Raw genomic sequence first — 19,311 nt, 5'->3', positions numbered from 1 at the left:
TCACAGTGAATTTGCATATGTACACCCACAAGGATGATGAGGTAATCAGATAAAAGCAAAGGGAATATGGGCAGATTATCGAGAATGCATACACACACTGCTCGATATCGGGAGACTGAGGTCGAGAATTTTGGTCTTGACCGAAGGAACATGTTCGTGGATGTTTTCTGACCATTTTATCAGTGAACCGCTGAAACAATCGTTCATACACACTATACAATAAATGAGGCCGATCAGCCGATTAGTGCCTATCGGTCCAATAAGTGTATAGTGTGTACCTAGGTTTAGTGGTGGCCATGTCATGTGTATCATTATAAGTGCAGACTATTAAAGGCCTTTTCAGGACTTTCTGCCTGCAAAACTGCAACATTTATTCCTACAACATTTATTCCTGAAGCTTAAGTGCTAAAACATTTTATTGTAAAGAAATATGTAACTTATACAGTATATAACATTACCATCATTTGCTATATGAAGTGCAAAACTGTGACATTCAAGTGACCCGATGTTTGTTTGTTCAGGTCCTGTATTTTACGTCAAGGTCAACTTATTTCCTTATTGGAAAATAGGGAGAACCTCATGCCGTTTTTTCTCAATATTAGACCAGGCTTAGGTGTAGGGCTGGTTATGGATTTGGGAATATCTCCACACATTTATTTTTCTTAATTTTTAACTATATCCATACTTTTAAACAGAACAAAACCTGCACAGATCATACTACTACAGACCCGTCTATTGTTTGGCTGGATTTGCTGGCGGTTTCACAGCAGTTTTCAAAACCCTTGCTTGATAAATCAGGGTTTCTTTTCTATTCTATTGTTTATATGGTCTAAAAGTTCAGTGGTGCTTTGACATTCAATTCTGTTCTATCCTATTCTAAAGAGTGCTTTCTCTGTGGTTTTGCAGCATTTTTGTCCTTAGTAAATGGAGGATAGCAAAACCTTTGGGTTTTAGAACCCATTGCTTAGTAAATTTTGCCCTTAGTATGAAATATTGTAGTTTTGGAGCCCCTCCCTTAGTATGGCATTTTCTAGACTATCGGGTATATTTACTAAAGATCGATTTTAATCGGTTTTGATCAATCAAAATCCATTAACATCGCTGTTTCTGGGACTAAATCACACATTTATCACACATCTACTAACAGACAATTTTTGATTTGGTTTTTAAATATTCGTAAATGTGTGATTTCGCCCCAGAAACACAACATTGATGGTTATTGATTTTGATCGATTTTAATTGGATCAAAATTTATTAAAACTGACCTTTAGCAAATGTACCACTCACAGGGCCTGATTCAGAGATGGACGCAATGCCGATATTTAGGCAGATTGAGTGAATGTCTGCCATTGCGCATGTGTGTAAGCTGCACTGCGCAGCGCAGCAATTGAATTGCGAATGGATGTGTCTACATACACCTTTCCTAAAATTGTGCCATATGGCCAAATGTGCCATGCCTTTGAATGCGCGAATTAGCCACGCCTTGTGATTTTTTTAAAAAAAATGCTACTTTATTCTGCTACTTTATACAAACACTTTTAAAGGAGAAAATAAAATTGGATTTTATCCAATTGCTACTCGTCATGGAGTGTCTTACCCATGATGGCATCTTGTGCCAAATGAAGCAAAAACGCAAAGGTGTATGAGGACACATTTGTACATTAACATAGATGATTTACTCGCAAAGTGAGTGACAGGTAGTCAGTGTTTGGGGGAGGTAACGGTAGGTGGTTAGAAAAAAGCAGGCATGTCCAACCATTTAAACACTGTATCCTGGGCGTGCATATATTAGCCACGGCGTCCTTGCTCCTAGCAGGAGAGCCCTCTGCGTGTCTGGAGACCCGCTATGTCTGTGACAGCTTAGACTTAAGCTGGCCACACACTAGACCAACTTACATCCAACCAGCCAACTAGTTGATTGGTTGGAATGAAAATCTGGTAAGTTATGAAAGAAAATGGCAATCAGCAATTTGCTCACAAACACTGGAAAATGGACAAAAACTGTTGTTTGAACAAATTGTTTAGATCAAACATGTAACAAACTTGTCTGACGACCATTTTCATCTGTTTTCTGGCATTTAGGAGCAAATTGCTGATCATCAGTTACTCCCATCCATTACCAGATTTTCATTCCAACCAATCAACTAGTTGGTTAGATGAAAGTTGGTCTAGTGTGTGGCCAGCTTTGCTCAGAAGGCTGATGGCCTCCTGATCTATGTCCGATGTTTCCGGTTATGTGCGTGAGCGGCGGATGTGAGATGCTGTCAGTGGGCATCTCCAGGGCCAGATTATAGGCAGGGCGGTCGTCCATGGGCCCCCACGCATTTGGGGCCCCCACACTGCGGAAACCATTTTCCCAACTCAATCCACTCTGCCCCCTTCCTGGCCGGCTCCCGGCAGCATCGCAGTGTGTTATTTCATGTCTGCAATGCTGCTGGGCAGCGCCGTCATTATGGGGGTACATACAGAGGTGGTGTAGGGGTGTGTGTGCAGCACATTTCAGAAGTTGGGAGTGATGGGGGTGCATTTAAAAGAGCCCGGAGGTAAGGGGAATAATAGCGGCGGTGGGGCTTCAATTTTATTGGTGAGGGCCCCCACAATTTAGTTGCCTCGGGGCCCCCACAAGCCTTAATCCGGCCCTGGGCGTCTCTAAGCACTGGGCAGCGAGTGAGTCATTAGTATATTTTCACAGTTGTGATCCATGAGAAATCACAGCTGCAATGGCATTTGTGTCCACATCTGAATCAGGACCACAGTGCTATCATTATCCATCGAGGTTGTTGTCTCCAACTATTTATGAATGTTTTTCTTTTATGTGTTACAATAATGTGTTCTGTGGAGAAGAGCCACTATAAATGGAGTTTGTTGTGCCTCAGATCCTTTAGTGGTTGGATTTTTAAATTTTTTAAAAATATAAATAATATTGCAAACTTTACTTAATCGTTTAAAGCAGTGGTTCCCAAACTGTGCGCCGTGGCACCCTAGGGTGCCTTGGGACACTTTCAGGGGTGCCTCAGGATTGGTGGTCCAGCACCAAATCAAATTCTTTATGGTCAATGTAATGTAAATATGTGGACAAACAGAAGCACAAACCTGTCCCCATCACATAACTGACCCTAAGGATGACAGGTCAGCACAATTTACTTCACTTTACTACTTCACTACATCTTTTTCTGAATTTCTCAATAACAAACTTTTGGCTTAAGGGTACTGTGCAATTAATGCTGATACTCCAGGGTGTCGTGATTCAAAAAAGTTTGGGAACCACTGGTTTAAAGGATAACACAACACCAAACTGCATTGTTAGTTTAATGTGTCAATATAAGAAAAATAAATTGTACTTATCATGAATCAGCTATGATCCACCTGGATCCCTGTTGGCTATAACAGCCTCATGCTACGCTCCTCTTGTTACCATTTGACCTGTTTAATCTTTGGGAATTTGAGTGGGAGGTCCATTGACACCCACAGCTTACCTGAAACAGGTTGAGTGGTAAGAGGATAGAAGTGGTATAGGGCTGTGACACATTCTGCAAGTACTTTTGTTTTTTCTAACAACTCATCAAACACAATCTAAATAAAAATGTAATTTTATGAATGTTTGTTCTTTAAAGAAACAGTTCAGGACTGCACAAGTGGGAGACTACAAACTGAACATTTACTAATAAAATGTTGCTCATTTTCAAACACTGCACACAGACCTCTGAAACACAAAACTTAAAAATAAAAGGGAAGGGTGCACCTTTAAAGTACAAAATAAATGTAATGACGAGAGAGTTATCAAGTGAACAGAAACTGCTAAATGAATTGACATCTGCTGATTTGACACAATGGGCCTAATTCAGAGATGTACGCTAACACAATGATCAGCGCACATCTCCGATTGATGCATGTTGCCCCGTTTTCCTAGAGGGACAAGAAATGCAGATTTCGGTGGATGCAGTTTTCTTGGTCTTGTAAGTAACCAGGCACCGGCAAGACTGAGGCAATCTTCAGCTTACGCAGCCTGGCTGACGGGGCAACCATAGCAACCGATGGTGATTCGAGGCAGTGTCTACAGATGATGCTCTCAGATGCAGCAAGGACATACATGCCTACCCTCCCAGTTTTCGCGGGAGGCTCACGATTTTTCAGGTAACCCCCTGCACCCACGGAAGGGTAGGCACTTCTTCCGCATTCTGCCCACTTCCTAGTGAAGGGGGCAGAATGGGGAGAATTTTCACGGCGATCGTGGGTCCCCATGTAGGGGGGGGAAGGCTTAATGATGTGATTCTCCATGAATCACGTCATGTCGCCCCACCCCTTATTTAAATTTGAGCCAATCACGGCAATTTGCCGTGAAGGGGGCAGGGCTTAATGACACAAACCACCAGGCCCCGCCCATGTCACAACCCACCTGCTTCTCCCCAGGCTTCTCCCGGGGAGGAGAAGCAAAAGGTAGGCAAGTATGAGCAAGGATGTATCTATTTCCTCCAGACACTACCTGCTGCATTTACATTTTGTTGGACAGTATTATACAGCCATTTCTGTGTGGCTCTGCAATACCGTCCATCTCTGAATCAGGCCCTATGTTTGCAAGATCAGCTAATGTACAAATTAATTCAGACAGGAAATAATCTACAACAGTGACGCAAGGTCTGATTCAGATTTGGGAATAGAGTAAGAAAGAACAAGTAACTTTGTACCTGGGTAAAACCATGCTGCACTGCAGGTGGGGTAGATGTAAAATGTGCAGAGAGCATTAGACATGTGAGGGGAGTGTCCAAACTGACATCTAAAATGCAGTGTAATGATAAAGCTGCCTGGGATTTGTGGGCTACATGCAAAAGCAGCCAGAATTTACCCTGCATGCCCAAAAAAAAATTATGTATGTATTTGTCCTTCTCTCAATAGTCTCCAGCACAGACTGATGGTCCCAGTTGTGTGTCTCGCATGTACAGGGACATTGGAAGCCGTTGATACATTTTTACTTACAGTTCATTTCACAGCTGCTGCCTTGCCTAATACTGGGTATACATACACTATGTTATACGTCATTCAATCAGCCGACAAATGACATATCGCATAGTGCATCTGTACGTGTGTAGAGAAGATATGTCTGTGAACTACGTTGTTCACAGACATATCAGGTCAGCCATTCAGCACAACTGATGCCGATATATCATGCAGATATATCGATGCATCTGCAGGTGTGTACGAGCGACCCACTGACCGCCTGCGCACTGGCTGCTGGGACCGCTGTCACTGAAATTTCGAATGGGCGGGCACATTTAGATGCCCGCTCCGCTGTGATGTCATTGCAAACCTATCAATCGGCTGATTGGTAAGTGTGTATTGGTTTACCAATCAGCCGCTCTGTCTGATCCATGGACTGGCATATTATTATTATTATCCTTTATTTATATGGCGCCACAAGGGTTCCGCAGCACCTCACAAAGTACATTAACAAATGAGCAAACTCGTAAAACAGTGACTTACAGTACAGGACAATACAGAATAAGAACATAGGGCCTGATTCAGACCCACTCGCGAGCGGCTGTCCGCTCGCAAGTGGGTCGATGTTCTGGACTGAGCATGCGCACGACGGAGGGAGCTCCGTCGTGCACATTCGCCAGACGCGACGAGCGAAGGAAAGTCCTTCGCTCGTTGTGTCCGATCAAAGGGGGCGTGCTGTCAATGTTGATTGACAGCACGCCCCCTTTGGTAGGCGTGCCGGGGGCGTGCCTCCCTGACGGGGGCATTCCCACGGGAACGCCTCCCCCGGCCCACTGACATCACTAGTGATGTCAGTGGGAGTGATTTTGGCTCTGATAGAGCCAAAATCACTCCAGAGCTTGCGGTTGAAAACCTCAACCGCAGGCTCCGGCTCGCAGTTTTGATGGTCGCGATGGTCAAGACCATCGCGGCCATCAAACTGCACGCTCGTATAGCCTGTGGGTGGTCACCCACAGCTATACGAGCGTCCAGGAGGACGCTCCTTTTTCATGGAGGCCGGCCCTCATTCAGAGCGTGCGCTCTGCTCAGAGCGTACGGCTCTGAATGAGGGCCATAGTTTATAAACATTGCTGCAATAGAGATCATAGTACTCAAAAAAGCTGCAGGGTGTCAGCTACCAAGTGTTAAGTGCCCTTGTGGAGAGTTTGGAGTAGATGATCGTATGAGTGAGGGAAGGAAAAGCACATAAGGGAAGAGGGCTCTGCTCGTGAGAGCTTACATTCTATAGGGGGGGGGTCGGGTCGGGAGAGCGTACAAGTTGCCCAGGTTACCCAGCATAAAACATAACACTCATGCCCTCTAGTTATCACTAAAAAAATGGCCTCTGAGTGTATGTTCTCCTTCAAAGATGACTTTCACATGCACATACCTGACAGTGGACTCTGGCATGTCATATAGACATTGGTATACACTGAGCTTTTACATATATTGCACATGCCTAAAACTCCAGGAACATTCTATACCACTTGTCCCTTGTCGTAAAAAAAATTACAGGTCCTTTTTAATGTAAGGGATTTAAATTATAGCATCACTTGTTCAATATATGTTGCTTAAAAAATTAGAAACAAATGGGAATAATGCAATAAACATTTGGGATAATTGTCATTGGATAAAGAAAAATCACACTAAATTACATTAACCTAATATTTATATTTATTGTAGATTATTTTATGGAACCTGGATTTACTGGTGGCTAATCTATGCCAGTCTTTTACTAATCTTTCGCCCTTAGAGAAATCTTTTCTAGATTGCCTACATTTAGATTATTTAATGAATAATACATGTATTACAGACATTGGCCCTCATTCAGAGCCGTACGCTCTGAGCAGAGCGCACGCTCTGAATGAGGGCCGGGCTCCATTTTCATGGAGCGTCCTCCTGGACGCTCGTATAGCTGTGGGTCACCACCCACAGGCTATACGAGCGTGCATTGTGATGGTCGCGATGGTCGAGACCATCGCGACCATCGAATTTGCGAGCCGGAGCCTGCGGTTGAGGTTTTCAACCGCAAGCTCCGGAGTGATTTTGGCTCTATCAGAGCCAAAATCACTCCCACTGACATCACTAGTGATGTCAGTGGGCTGGCTTCTGACGGGAGGCGTTCCCTTAGGAACGCCCCCGTCAGGGAGGCACGCCCCCGGCACGCCCACCAAAGGGGGCGTGCTGTCAATCAACATTGACAGCACGCCCCCTTTGATCGGACACAACGAGCGAAGGACTTTCCTTCGCTCGTCGCGTCTGGCGCATGCGCACGACGGAGCTCCCTCCGTCGTGCGCATGCTCAGTGCACACCATCGACCCACTTGCGAGCGGACAGCCGCTCGCGAGTGGGTCTGAATCAGGCCCATTGTCCCAGTTATTGAAATTAACTGCCATTTTGAAGTACTTTTATAATTTAATATTTATTTACTTTATGCATTGTAATAAACAACTATGGTTAAAATATTGTTCTCCTTTTTATATTTGTCATCTGGAAATGAGTTCAAATTTATAGGTTGAAAGACTTCTTATTAAGCTCAATTTCAGTTTGATTTTAAAATGTATAGATATGAGCTATAAGTAAAAACAACTATTGATTATGTGACAGTGCATAAGACACACTACTATAAAATTAAAGGTGTTCTTCATAGTATTGGAACAACTCTTTACTGTAGGTAATCGATCACTTTATTATAAGACTATAGGGCAATCAGTGTATAAGTAATATTTGTATAGGTTGAATCTCCATATCCAAAATGCTTGAGACCAGGGGTATTTTGGATAACGGAATATTCCGTATTTTGGAATATTTGCATATCATAATGAAATATCTTGGGAATGGGACCCCAATATACACACAGAATGCATTTATGTGTTATATACACACAACCTGCAAGTCATTTTATACAATATTTTCAATAATTTTGTGGCTCAAGCAATGTTTGTGTACAGAAACGAAATTCATTTATGTTTCATATACACCTTATACACACAGCCTGAAGGTAATTTTATACAATATTTTCAATAATTTGTGCCTCAGACAAAGTTGGTGTACATTGTTTCATTATCTCAGTCATCCCAAAATAATTCTGTATTTCAGAATATTCCGTATGTCTGAATATTTGGATATGGGAGACTCAACCTGTATTCTGTTTCATATAAATTATGTTAATGGCAGCAGTATTTTTTATATATTTTATATTTATGTTACACATGAGTATAGTTATCCATGCTGTGCTAAAAAGTCTTGATATGGAAAATAAATTCTAAAAAAATACAAACTGGTGGAGGATAAGGCAGAGGCAAGGGTGGAGAGTTGGATGTTCTTGCAGATTGATTCTATAAAAGTGTTTGAATGATATAAATGTCTTTTAACCCCTTGTCTGGTGAAATGCAACAATGTTGTATCTGATACAACATTGTCATATATGCAGATATAAAAGGTAATCTTCTAGCAGACATCACACTCAGTAGGCTCAGTGCCAGCCCCTCGACTCCATTTGATACCCAATTCCCCTCCTCCCTTGAGCTTACAGCACTGAGAGGAAATTGTTTGTAATTTCTAGTTACAGTATGGTGGGATGTATAAGCTGCAAGACAAACTTGAGAGCGGGCTGTTTAGTGGGAGGAGCACCCTGTGCTGTCAGGGTGCTCTGAAGTTCTCCAACTTATTATGGCTGCCCAGGTCATTGAAAAAGTTGACTTCCGAAATGACATTCCAGTGTGCTATGATGTGTTTTGGCGGGATGGATATGAATTGCCAACACTGGGGATCCCGGCGGTCAGAATACCGATGCCGGCATCCCGACAAAGTTAGGATACTGACACTTGTCGTTAGGTATCCTAACCCACACCCTCTCTCTACCCTAACCCTCCTTCCCCGGTGCCTAAACCTAACCTCCCCCTCCCCGCACCCTAAACCTAACCCTCCCACATTAGTGCCGATCCCTAACCCTCCTCCTAGTGCCTAACCCCTAATGCTAACCATCCCTCTAACCTGATACTTACCTTCGAGATTCCGGCGGTTGGGTTGCCGGTGCAGTGATTCTGACTTGTCGGGATTCTGGCGTCGACTTTCTGACCGCCGGAATGCCCACAATGGGATATTGCACTGGACTGCATCCAGTTTTTGTCTGAAAATAGCACTGGTCATGATAGCTAAAATATTGGCCACCATTATTTTTATACATGACTCTATGCATAGAGGGGCGTTTATTGCTTAATTATCTCATCAACCTCACCAAGGCACCTACTTTCAATATAATTATATAATTTTTATATTCTACATCCTCAGTATTAAGTATCTCCTAATAAGAGCATGCCTTAATAGTATGGAATGTTAGGGGTAGACATGAGTGAAAAGAATAATGGAAGAACCACTTTAACATTATATACACAGAAGTAATACATGTTTTCTGAAAGACACCTATTCTTAATTAAATGCCTGGTGAATGATGTCACCAATGTCTGCCACACCATTTGCTGAATAATTGCTGAAGAACCCAATGTTAGTAGTTTATTTACTTTCAATAATTTTGCTGTATTTAAAATAGATATTGCTGAGTTAATTATTTATTATAATTGTGTTATAAAGTGCTTTTGGGCTATTCTAAAATCACTATCTAGACATAAACTGTGGTTGAAACATTGCCATCATTGTTTTAGCTCTACGATGTAGTCTATGAAGTTAGTTTATGTATATTAGAGGCAACAGAGTAATGCATCTACAATTACTTCCCAATGTCTGTATTTTTCTATTTCTTATTGATATAATATGACTTGATTAAATTATCTGAATAAAGCTATTTTGTTTTAAGTATCAGTAAATCACAGTATTCATTTTGCTTAGGGAAATTATATTAGTATCTTCACTTCGTGCTGGATGGAGAATAATACATATTCGTTAATGCAAACTTAAAAGATCAACTTTGTGTCTAAAAATATTTTTTTTGTTAAATAAATCCAACATTCATTAAGAAGCAGGAATGTAGATTTAACTACATACAGTACATTGTGTATGTCCATTTTTTTTTTTTTACTTTGGTTTAAGACCCATGGGTTGAGACAGAAATAATTCTTTCGATTTTGCACTTATAAATGTCTTAATAAAAAGTTATTTTGTGAGTCTGCTGACACACAGAAAATTATAAATTTCTTCTGTGTCAGCACAAAGTTCTTGTATAGCTATTTCTGAAATGTTCTAGGTTGTGCCATTGGGGATACAACCCAGAACATAAATAGTTTATTCTGCAAGTAGAACAAATTGGAAAAAATATGAGCAAATAATTTGCTTAGTTTTTTTTAAATCAAGAGCGCAACAGTAGCAGCCCATGGCCCAAGTGTAACGTGTAACCTGACTGCTAGGGAACTTTGGCATTAAGCAAAAGACTACACCTCTGTGTTCTCCCTCAGACTAGCTGCATACTCTGGGCCTGATTCAGACCCGGTCGCAAGCGCTGAGCGCTCGCAACCGGGTCGATGGTGGCCCAGAGCACATGCGCACGACGGAGCCGGCTCCGTGGTGCGCATGCGCGAGACCCGGATAGCGACTGGCACTCCGTCGCTCCGGATCTCGCACCAAAGGGGGCGTGCTGTCAATGTTGTGTGAGTTCCCTTGAGAACGCCTACCGTTTGGGGGCGGCCCCACTAAAATCACAAGTGATGTCAGTGGGAGAGCTTTCGGCTCTGTTTGAGCCGAAAGCTCTCTGGGGCTTGCAGCCACGAGACCCAAGGGTCTCATCGCAAGCCCGATGGTTGCGATGGTCTTGACCATCGCGACCATCAACCTGGCCGCTCGCTATAGCTGTGGGTGGCCACCCACAGCCATGTGAGAGGCCAGGAGGCCGCTCCATAAAAAATAAAAGACGCCCTGATTCAGAGCGTCCGGCTCTGAATCAGGGCCTCTGTTAGGTGAAGTAGCAACACTGCCCCCCCCCATTACTATTGTAAATTATTGACTTGGAGCAGAAAAGTTTTACAGTAGTGGGTCATTCATTTTGAAAATGAGCTATGGCATGGTGCCCGAATACAGTAGTGTATATTTGTGCTAGTAAAAAGTTAAAATGTACGATGGTACAACAAAAAAAATGGTGGGAGGACAATTACCTAACTGGTTTGAAGTCTAACACTGATTTTTCTCAATTATTCATATGTATTGCTGTACTGTGTAAGGTGTATACATATTACTCAATTTATTTGAATAGTCATATTTCAAATAACTTCTTTGGGTATAGGTAATTGTATGGAGGGTAATTTCTTGTTCACTAGGGCCTTCTATTGTGAGCTACTGGCTTTGTAGAAGGTCTATAGTGTCTAACTAAAAACAGTCTTGCAAAAAAACATTTGTTTGAGTTGATAGGAAACATGACTATTATGATCTTTAACCAGTACCAAAATATAACTTAATACTTAAGGAAAGTACGAATTGGAGTGTTTGCACTGTATGTATATAATATGTTTGGATTTGGACATAATTCTATACAGTACAGTACATGTACAGTACAGTACATGGTGAATTAAAGCACCAATGGCTATCCAACAGCACTTACAAGGGAATCGGTATGGAATCCCGGCTGCCGCATGGCCGGCAGTCCGATTCCCGGCAGCGGAAGCCCGACAAATCAGCAGAGCCCGGCAGCAGAAACCCAACAGCACTGAAAATCACGATCGTCCATAAGGTAAGGATAAACTAACCTAACCTAACCCCCTAACCCTAACCCTCCTTAGGGGTGCATTACCCTAACCTCCCCCCCAAGTGCCTAACCCTATCCTCCCCCCAGGGGTGCCTAGCCCTAACCCTCCCGGGGGGGTGCCTAACCCTAAGTCCCCCCTGGGTGCCCTAAACCTAACCCTCCCCCCCACGGCTGTCCGCTCGCAGCGCCCGACATCCCTTCGATCGGGATGCCGGGCGCCATTCTCCCGGCGTCGGGTAAATGACAGGTGTCTAGATATAGACGCCAGTCATTTATCCCACGCCAGGATAAAGCAGCCAGGAAGCCGGCTGTCGGTATTAAGGCAGCCGGTTTCCCGACTGCATACCCTTACAAGTCATGATTATTGTATGTTTTATTGGTATAGCCATTGTGTATAGTAAACACAAATTTAAGCTGTGTCAGTTGGTTATGAGTGCTTATGCTGTAGCTAGGTTCTTTGGCATTGCCAAAACCTGTGCATGTTGTCCATAGTTCCCAAATCCTGCTCCCAGTTGCATAATATGTGGAAAGTAGGTCTGCAGAGCACTCAGGAGCCAAGTAAAGACAGCAAAAATACGTATTGGGATATTAAACTGGAAGTATAGGACTCACTTCAATAGTGTAGATCACATACCAATTCCTGAGTCTCTCTATGTATGTTGGAGGAAAGAATAATCAATATTTTGCCCAATGTATGTTTGACCTATGCCTCCAAGGCCATTGCTGAAGTCTCAATCCATGGCGGTAAACAATAGTTTGCATAGTGTATTCAGACAGCAGTGAAATCCAGAATAGCAAGTGCCAGTCTTGCAGCAAAAGTTGTGTTTTTTAATGTACCATGACTAGGATAAGGCTGGGCTCTGCCGCAATTGTGTGCTAAATTAGGATTCTTGTTATTAGAAGGAGTGCAATTTGAAAAAAACAGTATGTTTTACATAATGAGCAGCACTTAATCTAATGTCTAAACATTTAAAGGTGTCTTTCTCAGGAAGGTGACGATGAAATGTCAAGTTGTGTCTGACATTGTATACGGTCACATTCAAGAACAATTACTTATTAAGAATCTGCCAAATGAGTTCACTACTGCTAGCATGGTCTAAAGGGACCCCTGTGTATTGGGTTGACCACCTTTATTATGATCATTCTTAACCTGAACATTTGTCAGGTGCAGATTGGACCATCAGGATTATGGGACAATTCCTGCTGGGCTGGCACATGGCCGTGCTCCCCTCAGTGGTTTACCACATCCCCCACCCCCCCTCCCTTGAGCCAGGCTAGCCTGCTTAATAATTGCCATAAATGGAGCTCAGCTCCTATTGGGCAGCATTCAGAGCTTCTGCGCAAGCACAGAAGCTCTTTGTATAGTCAGTGTAGTCTAGTACAATAAAAAAAAATTGTTTATTGCAAGTTGCAATGAAGACAAAAACTTGACGTCATGCCATGCTGCACTGCTAAAAAGCAGAGGAGCATAAGACCCTTAAGAAGGTAAGTGTCTGTGGGCTGGAACTTGAGGGATGTGGGAGCTGGAGAGAGACTGTGGGGCTGGCTGGAGCTGGAAAGACACTGGGGTGCTGGAGAGACAGAACAGGGCTAGCCAGAGCTGGAGACACACTGTGGGGGCTGGAGAAATATAAGCGGGATAACTGGGGAGCTGGATAGACATAAGGGGGCTGGCTGAAGCTGGAGAGACCCTGGCAGGCTGGAGAGAGTGTAGGGGGCTGACTGGAGCTGGAGAGACAGAAGGGGCTGGCTGGAGCTGAAGAAACAGAGACTGGAGAGACACAAGGGTTGATGAGGCTGAAGAGAACTGGGGGAAGTGTCTGGAGATTATTCACAACTGGCAGGATTACTGACACATTGCTTCCTCTGGATAGGGGGGGGGGTGTATAGGGGCACCACTATCTCCAGGCACCTAGCATGAACTTATGCCCCTGGGGCACAATGTTTCTTGCTCACTCTCCTTCATAGAGGCAGCTGCCCTGTGATGATCTGCTAGGGGATAATTTTCAGTACAGCAGGGAGACCCACATGCTTGGAGTGATTTATTTTTTATTTCTTGTACATGACACAGTACATCATGCTGAATGACAATGCAAGACTTGCTTTGATGAAGCATTGATGAAACTTTGCACCTGATCAAAATAACCAGTTTATCTGTGAAACAATTTTCAGGCAAAATATTTCTATACTTTAACTCATCTGTACAAATAAAACAGAAGAAGATTGAGAAATAGTAACATAGACAATGAGTTGTCATGAATCAGATTCCTGCAGTTGCAATAAAGAGATGACTCCATACACAACTGACAGTGTATTCTATGTAGGACATTGAACAGGCGCCACCAGCATACTGTTGATCTCCAGCAACCTGTGCACATTCAGTGGGTACTGGCAAGTTACATTTGCCGGCATATGCAAGCTATCTTTTCCGTGCAGTATAGTCTTATACTTAGGGATGTGTTGCATAAAATGCACTGTCAGTTTGTAATTAAAAGACACCTCTTTCTGGGCTGAGACTTATAGTTCAGGGATGGTTTTATACACCACTACTCAGACCCCACTACTAATATTCTAAGGCATTTACTGATGTATACCGATTAGCAACATGTTTGTACAAACTCCTAGCAGCTGGAGGATGGTGTCCTACCAATGATCACCATTCCTCTCCTTTTCATGGCACAAGTACTGTAATTGAAGGGGCAGACCTTGAGCTGACTGCTTAAGTGGCTAACAAAACACCCTTTATTGTGTTAATGAAAGGCTCATGCTTGCTTTGAGGGGAAGGGACCTAGAGGGTGCAGCAAGTTTTGTAAAGTCATCACACCACCCGCTCCAAAGATTTCAAACAGTACAGTAGCCCACCCCCTCAACAACCACCACTATTTAGTCTTAAAGAATACTATTGTATAATATATATATATATTTTTTTCTTTGGTGTGTTTCCTGTCAGGATTTGCAGCTAGCATATAAATAAAAAAAACCCCTGTAATATTATGTACTGTATGAGTCCCTTTACAATCTTATTCACTGTATAAAATACTATAGATTAAGCCGCGATCTTATTCACTGTATAAAACACTATAGATTAAGCCGCGATCTTATTCACTGTATAAAACACTATAGATTAAGCCATGCACACACTGATTATTGGCGCAAACTGTAGTCTCATTAGCAGCATAAGTCGCAACACAGGCACTTGCCGCAAGTGTGCTGCAGAAAATACACATTCAGTTTGTAATCTAAATACAACTCTTTCTTAGCTGATACTTGTAGTTCTGTGATGATATTATTAAGTGCCCTTCAAATCCCATTGTTAATTTTTCAGGCATTTTTCATGTATACCACTATGTGAGCGCCGCACACCATAGTGACTGATACATACAGTAGTTATGTGTACCCATTAGCTTCATGTTCTACTTGCTCCTAGCAGCACAGCAGTGCCGACATTGCCACAAGTGTGCTACAGAAGATGCACAGTCAGTTTGTAAACCAAAAATGCCTCTTTCTGGGCTGTGATTTGTTTTTCTGTGATCATTTCATACAGTGCTGCTGTGGCGCCACTACTAATTTTCTAAGGTATGCCATCACTGTGTGAGTTCTGCAGTGCCATGGTGACCGGCACTTCCTGCTGTGTACTTATTAGTGACATGTTGTGCAAACTCCTAGTAGCACAGCAGTGCTGACATTGCCGCAAGTGTGCTGCATAAAATGCACAGTCAGTTTGTAATTCAAAGATACCTCTTTCTGGGCTGAGACTCGAGGTTGAGTGATGGTTTTATACAGTGCCCTTCAAACCCCACTGTTAATTTCTAAGGCATGTTATCACTGTGTGAATGCCGCACATCCGGATGTGCACGGCACAAGTCACACGGACTGGTACTGCATTTTGTAAAATGATGTGTTATCGTGCTGATACGTGTATCTAGCATAAGATGCAATGTGTAACAAACTATGAGTTATGTTTATTAAAGTATGTTTCTTAGTGGAAACAATTTCCACTCCTTTTTCCAAAGCGGGCGGCACTCAGGGGACTCGTACAAATAATTTTACACCAGGTAATTTTAATGCCGATATATCAATCTCCTTTATTGGAGGTTTTCTTCAGGGACCAAACCACAAATGTACAAAAAAACACAATAAATACCTACACACCCATTTGCAGTTCAATCAGACACCGGCGCTGGTGGAGATAACATCACAAAGAAGCACTCCCGCTGCAGACGCCCCTCACACTCCGGGCGGTGTCCTATTACTTAAGTGACGGCACCCAACCACCATTAAAAACGATGCTCTTTTTATAAAAAAAAAACCCAATATTGCTACAAACAAACTGGCAACTAGGCATGTGCACACATATCACTTGTTACTGTCCTGGGTAAAAGGGCCGATTTATCCAAGTTGCAAAAAGGATGATTATTGGCTTTCAGACCAAGGGTGGCAGTATTTCTGAAACAGCACAGCTTGTGAATTGTTTGTATGCTGCTGTGGTGAAGGTGTATCCTGACTGGACAAATGGCACCATTGCGAATAACCAGCGTGGAAACTGCGGAGCACCACATGCCACATGCCATTGATGTGAGAGGTGAATGTCGGCTATGAAGGTGCATGAGGGCCAACCAACAGTGACAGTTCAGCAATTTTCATGACTGTATCAGAATTGGACCTCCGCTGATAGGCGAAGGGTGGTCTTCTCTGATTAGTCATGTTTTCTGCTTCATGGAACGGATGGACCTTGGCTTGTCAGGCGAGAAACAACTGAGAACAAACACCCTGCAACCATTGCTGAAAGAACACAAGCAGGTCGTGGCAACATTATGGTCTGGGCCCACACATCCATGTGGAATGCACCCTCAACTGATTTGGTTATGAGTCCATTCTTGCAGAACACGTACACCCATACATGCTGATCGTCTTCCCTGAGGCAGATGGAATCTTCCAGCAAAACAATGCGACATGCCACACGGCTAAAAATGTCTAACAGTGGTTGCTGTGAGCTTTAAACCAGATAGCATACCTTGAGTTTAACACTAATGTGATATTTATTTGCATGTTATAATCCTGAGAAATAGAGTAGGGACTTGCAGTAATGTGGGGTCCCTTGACGGTGGCTGCAAGCTTAAATGCTGTGATGAATTCATGAAGCAAAACCCCACTGTTTATTATTATTAGTTATTATGGTGAGTGCAGAGCCCCTGTGATATATATATATATATATATATATATATATACATATATATAAATAAAATATATTAGGGTTATGCACCGGCCACTTTAGGTGTTTTGGTTTTGGATCTGGATTGGTTTTGTCAAAACCATCCTTCCGGGTTTTGTGTTTTGGATCTGTATTTTTTGGGAAAACAGCATAAAAATAGCTAAAATCACAGAATTTGGTTTTTTTTGTTCCTACGCTATTATCAATAACATTCATTTCTACTCATTTCCAGTCTATTCTGAAGACCTCACATCTCACAATATTGTTTTTAGGCCAAAGGTTGCACCGAGGTAGCTGGATGACTATGCTAAGCGACACAAGTAGACGGCACAAACACGTGGCCCATCTAGGAGTGGCACTGCAGTGGCAGACAGGATGGCAGTTTGAAAAACTAGGCTCCAAAAGGTGCTGCGTTGTGCCTTATCGTGTCACCCATCGACTGCTGCTGCTGGGCACACAGGACGGGACTCAGGAGAGAGATGGGCACCACCGAAGCTGATAGGATGCTGTTCGTGGGGAACTTAGATCCCACGGCCACCGAGGTGATCCTGTTCGAGCTTATTCTGCAGGCTGGTCCTGCAATTAAAGGTAAAATTCCAAAGGACAAGGTTTGAAAGTCGAAACAATTTGCTTTTGTCAATTTCAAACGAGAGGAGCTTGTTCCCTATGGAATGAGTTTGTTAAATGGAATCAAACTGTTTGGGAGGCCGCTGAAAATTCAATTCAGATCAGGAAGCAGCCATGGCTCCGCAGAAGCAAATAGCGCAGCCTACTCACCACAAGGAAATGGCAGCTTTACTGGAAACAGTCCATCAACACATGACCGCAGGCATGATGGCAATATGGAGTTCACAAAATACTCTGAACTTTCACCTCCTGTTCCAAACTATCAGAGATCTTACTCTTCTCTGGACAATCTTCAAAGACAAGCAATGATGAATAGCTTCTATAGGCCTGAAACCCCTCATGGATCCAGCACTGCAGTGATGGCCAAACCAAGTTACTCACCATCACATTATCCGCCTCACCAAAGTTGGTATAGTCACGGATCCGATCATTCTCGCCCACACAGATATTATTCCTCTTCCAGCCACCGATCCAGTAGAAGCCATAGCTCTCATCCTTATCAAAAGGAAAGTTACCACAATAGCAGAGACACATACTACAGAGGTCAGGAGGAGCACTATCATGGCACTGATGGCTGGAGTCCAAACCAGAGAAAAGAGCCTAGGTGGCATTCATCTCACCGCTAATATGTCACGGTCACATCTACTTTTTACTGGATCTATGTTTGGCCAGAAGTCTCTCTTCTTTTACTTTTACGCAAAAAAAATCCTTTCCTTGACCTGTTAGGTGTCTTCTAAAGGACCATAGAATAAAGCTGCAAAACATTATTCTAGTAGATGGTTAGATTCTCACATTTATTTTTTTATGGCTCACATTGTGGGGGTTTTAAACAAGGTTGTTTTTTTTTTTTTTTTTTAAATAATTCAATGCAAGAAAATACTTTTAAATAGAAAACTTCATGAAAAGACTAAAGAGAAAAATATACCCTGTTTCAGAAGAACAGCACATGTCCTATTCTCCAGCAAATGACAAAAAGTTATATTCATTTAAATCTACAACTACACGCATTAAAGGCATGCTATATGTGAGCTGAAAGGGTCTCAGCAGTTCCTAGTGAATAGATGTGCTGAATGTAGGTTCCACCCACACATTCACTACATGTATTGCGCATAGGTATTTGATCCACCTTAGTGCTTACACAATATGAGCGATCTAATCCAAATATCTGCCCAAATCGCTAATCAAAGGACAGCAGTTGGTAAAATGTTGACCTCCAAACTTATTTGTATGAGCGTACCCCTACAGCAGACAGGGCAGCCCTTTTAAAAATTATTTGTATGAGCGTACCCCTACAGCCATTCAGGGCAGCCCCTGTAACTATTATTTGTATGAGTGTACCCCTACAGCAGACAGGGCAGCCCCTGGACAACACAGCACTACAGCCAGCCCCTATATGGGCAAGGACAACAGTAGCCAGCCAGGTCCTATGTATTGTATATGGAAAACAGTAGCCAGCCAGCCAGCCCCTATGGTCAGCAACAGCTCCCTCCCTCCCTCCCTCTTCACAGTAGCCAGCCGTACTTTATTATTTTTTAATTTTATAACAGTCCTTCTAACACACTGAGCAACCAGCTCCTTCCTAACTCACAGCCGGAATGAAAAATGGCAACGATGACGGGACCTTTTATAGAATCCATACCCGTGAGAATCCGACAGCTGTATGATGACGTTTTGACTCTATTTCAGATCCGAGCCAGGCGAGAAGACCCGAGCCTGACTCTGATCCCGACTTGTATCGGAGGGGTTCGGATTTCAGAAATTCGAACCCGCTCATCCCTAATTATATAATTATATATTGTGCCCCCA

The 19,311-nt window shown here is 42.9% G+C and overlaps 1 pseudogene; it reads left to right on the top strand.

The window, feature by feature from the left end:
* The first annotated feature begins 17,357 nt into the window (after nt 1–17,357).
* On the top strand, nt 17,358–18,131 carry LOC148529245 (RNA-binding protein 7-like; annotated as a pseudogene).
* The last annotated feature ends 1,180 nt before the right edge of the window (nt 18,132–19,311 follow it).

The sequence above is a fragment of the Taudactylus pleione genome, unplaced genomic scaffold (genome assembly GCF_031769625.1).
Source record: "Taudactylus pleione unplaced genomic scaffold, aTauple2 ptg000086l, whole genome shotgun sequence".
In the NCBI taxonomy this organism is placed as follows: domain Eukaryota; kingdom Metazoa; phylum Chordata; class Amphibia; order Anura; family Myobatrachidae; genus Taudactylus; species Taudactylus pleione.
Note: the sequence above shows the minus strand (reverse complement) of the source record. Positions and strands in the feature narration are given on the sequence as shown.